We start from the raw sequence: 12,556 nt of genomic DNA, 5'->3' as shown, positions 1-12,556 counted from the left end.
CATTCACATGGAAACATAGCGAAATAAGGAAAAAAGAGAAATGGAGGAGGAACAACCCCAAGGGAGGGAAGAGAGTGGACAGGTGGGTGGGTAAGGGACCCCAGGAGTGTAACATAAAGTCATGGCATACATGCATGGTCAAAGTGAGGCATATGCAGGGCAGTATGCAAGGTAGACGCACAAGGACGCATCCCCACACTTAAAACCTTAACGAATAGGGTTGACCGAGCAACAGGGACCTAATACCAAACAACATACGAACCGCTAACGTCCCCACACTTAAACCATGACCGTCACTGACAAAACAAGGTGTAGGGCTAGAAAAACTTGGCCCATGTTGTTGAGAATCAAGGTTGATTGTCCGATGGCACGTCCATTGTTGTTGTGGGCTCTGCAAGAGGTATCAAGGTATCTTCACAGCACATGTTCTTCGTGGCAGGGACCACGCGGTAGTACCCAGGGAGGTAGCTAGTTGAAGGAAGCGCATGAAATTCGTTGATGGCAAGGGATATTACACTCAACTCACAATCACTCATATGGAATGAAAGAGCAGTCACTCGCCCCATGACTAATATCACTCGAGGAAAGCAGGATGAAAACCCATGTCTCACACCCCAGTTTAGGAATTGACAAGGGGATGGTGCAGAGGGAGTATGCGAGGGTGCACAATTGATGGTGCATCAGTGCCTCCAACCCATCTGGCATAGGTGCAAGAAGGAAGGCAAGGGAGCCTTACAGTGCAGTGTACAGAACAGGGTGACATGTACTCCTGTGATGACAGTAGAGATCCACCGCATGGGTGCATAGGGAAAAGAGAACATACCTTGCGCCAAAGGTCGTAACATCCCTCAATCTCACCTCTCGGTAATTGATTGAAGAAACTCCAGTCACACTCAGCCCACCCTCTGTCTCACGCTCTGCTGAAAGATAGAGAGGACAGCCCTTTTCTGAAACCCATTGATGTAATCCTCACGGTCACTTGTGCAAAGGTTGTATGCCTTGTGCGCATTTGATGGTGCAACTGTGCATCCCGCCCTGTGCTGGCATACAGTGCGAGAAGGAAGGCTAGGAAGCCTTATGGTTCAGTGCAGAGAAAAAAATCATGCTTCGTGCATTGAGAGGCCCATCCCGTGCGTGCAACACTTCATTCACACTTCTCACCTCTCATTTGATTTGAAGGGAAAAGTCTGGTCACTCGCCCCACCCTCTGTCTCACTCTCTATTGATAGTTACAGAGGGCAACCATACTCACTTCCCCATCCGGTTAGGATGAAAGCTCGCGTCACTTGATTTTTTGTCGATGAAGATCGCGTCGTTAGTTGTTGAAGAGGCATACCCAAGGAGGTAGCCATCAGATCGAACGTGGGGTTAAATAGGAACATGGCGTCTACTAGAGGACTGTCAAACGCTCTGCAGAAAGGCACAGGACACAGCCTACCAAGGGAGGTAGCTTCGGAACTGGATCCTGGGGATGTCAATTGATGAATCCACTTTCTAGACTATTGGGTATTGCCACCTTTTCCACAACCAGCTTCCCGCCCAAGGGTGTTGACCACCTTGTCTTGGAACGAGGCCTACTATTACAAAGAATTTCTTCCTTTTCTCCCATAACAGTTTTCTTTTTATTTTCTTGTTGTTTTTTTTTCGTGTTTTGTTGTTTTTTTTCTCCTATTCCCAAGGGTGTCTCCATCTTTTCTCGAAGAATAGGTCGGCATGACAGGGACCGAAGTCCTTTTCTCCCATGACCGATATGTATATTTTTTCTTTGTTCGAATTAAGCAAGGGAATGGTAGAAATACCATTTGTTAGAACCAACCTTGCCACTGCCGCTGGTGGAATATAGAGGATAAGAGAGCAGGGCTGGAAGGTGGGGTTGAGGGGACAGAGGGTTGCGTCCACCTCATCAGGAGCGGCTGAAGAACGGCTATTAGAAGTAGCATCATAAGAGTGACAGTGACACGCCAACAAGGGAAAGGATCAGGTGACCGTGATTGTCAAGATCCCCAAGGAGGGAAGTACTTCTTTAGGCGATATCCATTGATCAGGAAGGGATCATCAGAGGCATCAATGGTCTGCACTCGGACAGAGCCATTAGGGTTGACACCAAGTACCTTATATGGGCCCATCCACTGCTGTTGGAGCTTACCAGGAAATTTGCCAAATCGTGAATCATAGGCTAGGACCAAATCACCTTCTTTGAACTCCTTATGCTTGATGAAGCTATCATGGTAAGCCTTACATCGAGCTTGCCTAGCTTCCATGCACTGTAGAGCCATCCTGCGAGTTTCGTCCAAACATTCCAAGTGCAAGAGATGGCGCTGCAGTGAATCATCATCCCCCAAACGCTCTTTGATAGCCACTCGCAAAGAGAGAAATTCCAGTTCAACAGGGAAAACAGTCTCTGTAACATACACCAGCTAGAAGGGTGTCTCTCCTATTGCTACTTTATGGGAGGTTGTGTACGCCCAGAGGGCCTCTGTAAGTCGATCATCCCAATCATGATGATGTGCAACAATCATCCTTGTCAGGATCGAGCAGACGATGCGATTGGTGACTTCGACTTGACTGTTGGCTCTCGGGTAATAAGGAGTGGACTTGTGATGGTGGATCTTATACAGCTCTATCAACTCTTCCATGACTTTATTAATGAAACGAGTTCCTCTGTCACTTACTAGCTCTAAGGGACTGCCAAAACGAGTGATGATATTCTCGTACATGAACAGGGTCACACTGTTACCATCGTCCCGCTTTAGGGCTTTAGCTTCACACCACTTTGTGACATAGTCCCTACATACCAAGATGTATCTGTTCTATTTTCTTCTAGTGGGTGAATCAATGGGACCCACGGAATCAATCCCCCACTTCTCAAACCGCTTTAGGGGAAGAATGGGTTGCAGTGGCATAGCACTTGTTTTGGTGGGTTTTTCCATTCGCTGACAAGCATCACATCTTTTATAGTAATCATATGCATCCTTGTGGAGGGTCAGCCCACCAGTAACCTGCTAGTAGAGCTTTCCTGGCTGTAGCTTCTCTTGCAAAGTGGCCTCCACATGACTCGTCATGGCAAGCCTTCAAAACAATCCCAATCTCATCTCCTGCAACACATCTTCTGAGCACTTCATCTTTGCCTTTCTTGTATAGTGCTCCACCTAACAGGGTGTAGGGGGCTGATTCTAACATAAGCTTCTTCCTTTCCTGACTAGAAATGCCAGGAGGGTACTATTGGGTTGCTAGCAAATTGGCAATGTTTGCATACCAGGGGTTTACAGTTTCTACAAGGAATAGGGAAGCATCAGGGAGGTCTGGATCATCATGCTCCTCGTCTGCAGTCTGTGGGATACACGATAGATGATCAACTAGAACATGGGAACGACCAGGTTTGGTAATTACCTCAAAGTCAAAATCCTAGAATAGAAGAAGCCATCTCATCATTCATCCTTTCACGTCTGCTTTGTTCATCAGGAAGGACAGGGCCTCGTAATCCACATAAAATTTAAAGTGGGTAGACAGTAGGTAGTGGCGAAACTTCTCTAAGGCAAACACCATTGCCAAGCACTCCAGCTCTGTCACTGTATAGTTCTGTTCCCTATCAATGAATTTTCGGCTTGCATAATAGATGGGTTGATCCAATTTCGAGGGGCCCTTTTGACATAGGACATCACCTAGCCCTTCAACTGATGCATCTGTGTGCACATGGAACTCCTTCGTCCAATCAGGAGGCTGTAAAATAGGTGCCTAGATCAGGCACTGTTTTAGGGTATTAACGGCTTCCTCACAGTCATCCGTCCAAAGGAAATCAGCTTCTTTCCTTACGAGCTTGTGTAGAGGGGCTACCTTAGTTGCAAAATGTGCAATAAATCTTCTGTAATAGCCCACATGGCCAAGAAATCCTTTCAATTGTTTGAGGTTTTTCGGTGCTATTAAGGCAGCAATCTTTTCAATCTTTGCCGGGTTTGTTACAATTCCTTGTGCAGAGACAATATGGCCCAACAGAACTGCCGAGAAGACGCCAAAGTCACATTTGTTGGGGTTGAGAGAAATCCCATACTCTTGGCATCTATCAAAACATTGCTCTAGGTGTCCCCAGTGCTCACGGTTCAAACTATAGACACAGAAGTCATCAAGGTACACCTGAATGAAATCATGTAGATGGTTCTGGAAGGCCACCATCATTACTCGTTGGAAGGTGGCAAGAGTATTACAGAGCCCCAATGGCATCACTCTATAGACATACGTCCCGCATTCCGTGGTGAAGGTTGTTTTAGATTGGTCCTCTTCTGCGATTTGGACTTGGTTATATCCATTGAATCCGTCCAAGAGGGAATACAGGTCATGGCCTGCCCCACTGTGTCCAACAGTTGATCTGTAAAAGGGATAGGGAAGTGATCCTTCTTCGTCTTCGAATTGAGCTTTCGGAAGTCAACAAATATTCGAAGTTTTCCATTCTTCTTGAGTACTACCACAAATAGCCACAGGATAGATGAACTCTGCTTCAAGGAGTTTCAATAATTCGGCCTTCACCAGAGCAGAGTAATTAGGATTCATCCGTCTTTGTCTTTGCCTTATAGGTTTGGCATTGGGCTCTAGATCAATGTGATGTTGACATACTGTGGGATCAATCCCCTTTAGGTCTTTATAGGACCAAGCAAACACATCTAAGTTCTCCTTTAGTAGGTCTCGAAGGACCACCAGTTCTTCTTCTGGAAGATTGAGACCCACTTTCATGTGACGTTGAGTAACCTCAGCATCCAAGAACGTTACTTGTCTTTCACCTTCCACTTCACGGATAAATGTCCCACGGATTGCTTCTAGGTAGAGGTCTGACTCTTTCAAGAGAGTCGTATCCTCGTTTGATGTCCCACTAGAATCAATGTCCTCCTTCTGAACAGATGACTCATTCATCTGTTTAAATTGTTGAAAGGGTATCAGAGCCTTATTTGCTTTTGTTTGAGTGGTGACCTCTTCAGGACTTAAAGCTTCATCTTTAGAGGATGCATCCAGGAATGTTACATAGCACGAACCTGCCAGAGGCTGTGACTTTGAGGGCTTGGGCTTTGTTGGCAAGGGGCATCATCATCATCTTCTCTTTGGACTGAATAGTCAGGGCGACAGGAGCCACTAGTGAACTTAATTTTTACGCCTTTAATCCATTGCTTATACAGATTCTCCATACTTTGTGGTCCATTGATCAACCCAAACGGAACCATGGTCATTCCATCCAATACCTTTAGATATTCTGCCTCTGAGGTCTCTGTAGGGACATAAACCAGATCATCCCCTATCAAAGGAAATTCTTCATCTACACTTCCATACCCTACTTCATTTTCTTCCTCATCAATTCCATTCTCTTCCTCTAGAGGCTCTTTCTCTACTGCTGTAGAGGCTCTATAGGAGAAGAACAGATCGTCTGCCTCTGCATCTGCTTCTGCTTCTGTCACAAGTTTTGACTCTACTTCTGATTTTGGTTCTGGCTTTGTATCTGTTACTATCTTTGTAATTGTCTCTGTATCCGCTTTGTCTCTGTTCTGTAGCCGCTCTGTATTTGCTTTGCCTCTGTATTGTCTCTGCTCTGTAACTGTACTGTCTCTGCTCTGTCTCTGTGACTGTCATGTAACAGGGAGAATAGTACATCCATGCTTCTATCTCACTGTCAGAGGTGATTTCAGAAGTTAATTCTAATTGAGGTAGGAGATATTCACCCATGGTTAAGGATTTTACTTCCCTTGGCAATTGGCTTACAGTGCCCATTGTTAAGAACTGTGCCTCTATTTTCTTAGGAAAGATTTGCTTAACAGCCTCTTCATCTCCTAATGTATCATCTGTTACCTTGTTAGAGGAGTCAGTTATGACTTCAATGGATGTGGATCCATTGCCTTTTTGCGATCCATACAGCTTTAACACCGCTTTATTGGATCCTTTGCATAGGGTTAGGGTTCCTTTGAACCAGTCCATCCTGGCTCTTGCTTCAAAAAGCCAAGGTCTTCCCAACAGCAGAGGGTATGAGGTCCCATAAGAATTTGGTTTGACCACCAAATATGTCAGCCAATAGTCTCTTTCTGCAAGGGTAGTTTTTACATATGGGAGGATGCCCAACGGTTTGACTCTACTTTGGTCTACCTATCTAATAAGCCACTATGTAGGTTGAATTCCTTGCAACCCTAAGTCATTCATGGTGACATCCGTCATTATGTTTACTGATGAGCCTCCATCAACCAATGTGTCTAAAATAAAGCATCCTTCTATCCATACACTAATCTCTAGGGTTCCAGGATCTAGGAAGGCATTAGCCACATTGACTTCCTTTACAGGCTCTGAGGCCTTATTGGTCTTGGTCGTTGTTGAAGGAGCGATTCTTAATCCACACCTTCGTATCAAGATACTTTTGAATCTCTTTCGGTAGCTGGGAAACAACATCAGCAACTGTCGGAATGTTAAGTTTGGTTTAAAAGTATCTAGGTCTTTGACCAAGTCATAACCTTTAATAGGATCCACAGGCTTCTCTAGCCGGCTGGGGAATGGGGCTACAGCCATTTTCATCTTTCCTTTTTCTTCTAACAATTGCTGCATCGGCACTTCTTCGATTTCTGGAAGTGCTTCTCTATCATCTATCTCTTGGGCCTCTGGTCCTGTCTCTAGGACTGTCTCTGCAACCTTCTGTGGCACTGTAGTGCTTTGTACTGTACTATTCTGTTCTGTACTACTCTGTCCCTCTGTAGGTAGACTGAACTTCACAGTCTTGGCAGGAGAGTCATTTCCATTTTGAACCACTAGTTCCTTCTTTTTGGTGCGCGTCACAGTGGTAAGTTCCAACTCGACCAAATTGAAAGCAGGTTCTTGTACCTTTTGTTGGCTATCAGTGACATTGGCCTTTACAGGGGTTGGATTGGGATAGTCCTTTGCAGTGTGGCCTTCTCCTTTGCATCGACTGCATAAGGGCTTGTAATCCACTAACCTTCTGGGATTTGGACAGTTTGGTGAAATGTGTCCCTTTTCTCCGCATCTGTAACACTCCACCTCAGATCTTTGATCACTGCCAAACTGTCATCCTCTGTAACTTTAAGAGGGAAACCTCCTTGGACCGAAATTAGGACCAAACTCTCTAGGCTTGGGTCCAATATCCTGTGTTGTCATTTTAGATTCCAACAAGTTGAATCTTGCATTTTCATCCTTCTGTCTTCATTCATGCATCTCTTTCAGAGAGCAAATATCCTCTATATGGTTCTTCCACAGATAGTAAGAACAGAAGGCTCCCAGAATGGTTGGTTTTTGGGTACATTCAATGGCTAAATGTCCCACTTGATGACACTTTTCACACCAAGTATTTGACCGCATCACATCTCTTCCAGCTCCTGCAGAAGTGGATATATTGGTAGTATTCACCTTCAACGTCTGTAACTGCTCTGTAATCACATCCAGAAGCTCTTTCTTGATACTTGCAGAGTTGGATAAGTAGTCCTTTAGATTTTCACCTACTGTAGTGCTTATTGTAGGGTTTTGGAAAGCTTCTGTAATTACCGCATACATTGGTTGGGTAGATCCAGAAGGTCCTCTGTTCTAGCTCTGATTCAGAGCTCCTGTTGAGACTTGGGGTTGTTGATTCCAGTTGGTAGGATTCCACTGTTGTTGAGTCGCTATTGGAGGAACTGTTTGAGGCCACTGTTGTTGTGATTGAACCATCATCTGAGGCACTGTCATCTGCGGTGACCACACTGGATTAGGTGCACTATACTGTGGCACTGTTTGTATCTGGGGATAGGGGTAGGGAACTGTCCGTGGGACCGCATTTTATGGGTATACCATTCCAAGCATAGGAGGAGGTAAGACTCATCTTCTTGGAGTCATTGATAGCCTTCCTTCAACTTTGTCATATAATCTTGCACCTTCCACTGCTGCAGCTTGCAGATTGACTGGTCTTCTCAATTCCATGAACTTGCGAACTTCTGGTTGTAGGCCCCTGAGAAACACTCCTTTCTGGATACCTTCATCCAAATGATGGTTAGTCCATCTCTTCAGGATGGATTCCATTCGCGAGACATAAGCTTTTACTCTTTCTCCAGAGGACTGACTTAGGTTCATGAACTCCTCTCGCATCTGCTTCTCAAAATCTTCACGACTGAATTTAGTGAGGAATGCCAACTTTAGGTCGTCCCATATGCCAAAAGTTCCTTCTGCTTGTCTCTTATACCACTGAAACGCCGTGCCCTTGAAAGTGGCGGAGAATATTGCTAACCAATGCTCAGGGGTTCTGGCATTGTTAGCCACACATGCTACCATAAACTTTGCTACATGAAGATCAGGGTCTTCATTGTACTCTCCCTTAAAAACTGGCAATGGGACTACATTTGCTGGCCTATCATCAATATTTTCAGGACAAATCTGAATAGGAAGGGGACCTTGAGTCGCCATGGGGACTTCTGTAAAGAGTACTTTTAGGGTGTCAAAGGAAGCTTCTGCTGCGAGCTCGTTCTTAGCTTTGATTTTTACCTTCTCTCTTCTCACGTACCTCTGGACTCGCTCCAACGCTTGCCTCTTTATTGTGTCATTCATTAGGGGGTTGGCTTCAACTAGTTGTTCTGGACTCAACAGGATAGTATCCGAGAGGGCTTTAGTCTCTGAGGGATTCTCTGTCCAACATCTCCTTTACTTCCTTCTTTTCAACATCTCTGAATTCAGCTTTCAAACCACTACAGAGGGGAATATATTTTGTTTTTAAAAGTATCAAAACTCATTATTCTTAGGATCGTTGTTGCGTCATTATAATAATGCCAACTTCTGAGGGTTTCAACAGTATATGTTGTGAAAAACACTCTGTCTACCAACTTCTAGTGGGTTTCTAATTGAACAAACAAAAGATTATCAGTGCACCAAGCATCCCATGTATATTGCTGTTGAGCATCCATGAACGAATTCCAACTTTTTTCCTTCTTGTCTTCGTGAACCTCTATAGACCAAGACTCCTGAAGCTTCTTCACAATCTTCCATTTGATGATGTCTAGAAACTTATCAATGAATGTCAAATCTTCCATGGATGGTCATTCTCTCTGTTTCTGCTCTTCAGTTTGTTCCCAAACAGTTTGTCACCAAGATGCAAGTTTCTATTGCTTCAACATGAAGAGGAAACAATCCACCACATAGAGCATGCATCATGATGGTGATATATTTCTGCCATTTTGGGATGAAATTCTTGTGGAAAGTGGATTTGATTATGAGAAATTCCAACTCTTCAGTGGAAGAAGGAACTTTACAAACATCCATTGAATTCTTCTCCTCTTGGCAATGCCATTTCCTTCATTTTGAGCCTCTTCTGGTGCTTGTTGATGGCAAGTTTCCCTGGTTGCGCACCAAAAACATGGAGCCCCAAGAAGAACACCAAGGAAAAGGGAATTATCTTGCAAGAAAATCTATCTTTTAATATCAACAAGCTTTTATTTTATTCATTTGAAACAAAGAAAACAACAATTCTTCACAAAACATCATAGTAGATATCTCCCACGGATTTGATAGAATCAACCATATTCTCTAACGTCTTCACAAAATCCATCAATAGAACAAAGAACACAAAGAAATACACCATATTTGAATGGAAATCAATCACATATTATTCATCTTCAATATCTTCATAGTTCTCTCTCTCAATCTCTCATATACAGTTACACTGTTTTGATAGAATTGACTATCTCTAACTCTCTCTCTCTCTCTCCATCAATAGTACATCATATCCTTACTACAATACTCTCATAATAACCCTCAATAATCCTTCTTAGGTCATGGATGCACCTCCCAAGAGGTATGTCTGATATGAAGAGTCACAAGATCCACTACAGTGTCTTTTCACAGCTCACTACTGTCACTGTCACTTAGTCTTCTCTTTAGTCTTCATCAACTATTTTTTCCATCTGTTTTAGCTCTTTTGAACTTAGATTCATCCTTTCCAAAGGTTAGAAAAATTTCCCAAAGTCACACATACATTCTACAGAACACTTACATAAGGTCTACAAAATAGTCACAGTACAGTACCAGAACAGCTACAGTACAGTTACAGAACAGAGACATTACAGAGACAGAGGCTCTACAGAAGGTTACAGAAGGTCATCAAAACCTCATAACTCATACTTAAACCATTCCAAACTCTCAAAAAATATTCAATAATCTTTCACAAGATCTCAATCTTCATTAATCATCAATCCATGCTTCATACAGAAGACAATCAGAACAAAACAGAAGCTATACAGAAGGTATACAGAACCAATCAAAACCTATCAGAACATCACAGAACCTCATATCTCCAGTGAAAATCATCATGGACTTCCAAAAAATAATCAATATCATCCAAAACACTCTCAAATACTTGCATTAACAATCATACATCACTTTAAATCCACCAAAAATTAATCATTCAGACCTCAAAAACAACAAAAATAAGTCAAAAATTCAGTCTTTTTCCACTCTCGACACATAATTATGAAGCATGGAACAAGTTCTTAGTGTTCCGAATCATGTTTATGAATGTGATGCATTCCTCAGATTATCAACAAAGGGTTGAGATGATGAACGTCCTAGATTGTATCTATAATCCATCGCCTTTGTATGTGGAAGGAAGATGGATGGGTGACTCATGAATCTACTATATAGGTGCCCACCGGTTTGCATACCTTCAAACCAACCTAAAGAGGATCAAGTGGTTGGAAGACATGAAGATCGTGAAGCTGTTCATTTTTGGGGAGGCTCACGTAAACTCAACTTTACATATTCGAGGTTGGAGGGTTGAGCTGAACTCATATGTATATGAGGAAGTGACCTATGTAGTCCCTGCCGACAAGATCAAGGTGTTGGGGCGTTATGAGAAGAATGGGTTCCAAAGGAAAGGATACCCTAATCTTCCGATGACTTATCGATTCTTGAAGATCCATGACCCAAAACCATACTATTATCCAATTTCCGTAGATAAATGTAATACAACATTATTCTCCCAAACTAAATGTAACTGTTGCTCTATCATATCATGAAATGTTGTACTCCGAAAGGGCTAGACCCATATAAATGGAATAAGACTTCTTTTTATCAATGCATGTTTTGTCTATGAGAATTGATAAAAAGTTAAGTGGCTAGATTGCTTGGTTGATAGCTGAAATGGAGATGAAATATAAACCATAAGGATTAACGAGTAATAACGTTAAGAAACCTTTATCCAGGCACAACCCCAGGTACAGATTTCTAGTTTGCCTCCTACATCAAGTACTGTTGTAATCCAGGAGAAGAAGTTTCTTCTCAAGCAGATTAAGCCGTCCGAATTTGACGGGAAAGGTAGGACTGTCCAAGTGGATACTAAAATTTGGATAGAGTCTATGGAGGATTACTTTGAAGTAGTTGGTACTGCACCCGCCAACCAGGCTATGCTCGCCAAGATGAAGCTCACCGGCAAAGCTAGGCTTTGGTGGAAACAATGGTACAGAGATCAAGGGATCATGGAAGGATCTGTTACCTGGGAGAAGCTAAAGAAAGCTGTGCAGGGATGATACTTACGACCTGCGTATCGCATGTAGAAAATGAATGACTTCTATGAGCTAAAACAACTGGGACTCACTCTTGACGCATACTACTCTAAATTCGTCTCACTTCTTAAGTATGCACCATAGATGGACATGATACAGCAAGTGTCAAAATTTGTGTTGGTTTAAACCCACCAATGAATACTCGTCTCGAATCTATGCACCGATCAGATCTTCAGGATGCACTCATTTGAGCTGCACCTATAATTCAGGAGGTGCAGGCTAGGCCAAGAGGTAATAAAACTTGGTCTTATAATGACCCGAAAAGAGGAGCATATAGGCCTCAAATGAAGAGAGTTCAAGGTCAAAATCGGGGACAAAGAAAGAAAGAAAGGATTAATAATATCAACGACTTTGTCCCCACCCAAAGCAATGGCCAAAACCTTCGTTGTTTCTACTGCAACGAGCTTGGTCATTTCAAGAGGCAATGTCCCAAGCTTGGAGGAGGACAGCGCCAAGCACTTTACCAAGGAACAGGCCTTGGCCAGGGAGCCGCTACCGGAGACATAGGAAGAACCGCCTGTGTTGCCAACAGGGAAATGTGCGAAGAAGAAGATCCGACCATGGAAGCAGAGTTTGAAAGGGTGATAGTCCATGCCGCTCTTCACAAGAAAGGGCCGAATCGCCACTTCTCGGTGATTTAGACACCGTCAGAATATTAAGGTAAAGGTTTCAAGACCTTGATTGATTGTGGCAATACACATTCCTTTATCTCACCAGCTTGTGCAAGAATATTAGGAATAGCCATAGTAGAAGCACCTACCTTGCTTCTAGAATTAGCAAATGGTCGTGAGGTCACTTATACCAGGCAAATTGCTAAGGTGGAATTCTTTTTGGGAGGAAAGACGACTTCGGTCAAATTGAGAGTCATGAACTTAGGTATCCATGAGTGTCTACTCAGAATGGATTGGCTTAAACCTAATGACATCCACATTCATTGTGGAAAGGGCCAAATTTCCTTTCACAACTCTGAAGGGGAATTGGTCACAACTCAAGGTGAGACAGGA

This window comes from Lygodium microphyllum, chromosome 26 (assembly GCF_053477565.2).
Source record: "Lygodium microphyllum isolate KBCC chromosome 26, Lygodium_microphyllum_v1.1.10, whole genome shotgun sequence".
Classification (NCBI taxonomy): domain Eukaryota; kingdom Viridiplantae; phylum Streptophyta; class Polypodiopsida; order Schizaeales; family Lygodiaceae; genus Lygodium; species Lygodium microphyllum.
Note: the sequence above shows the minus strand (reverse complement) of the source record.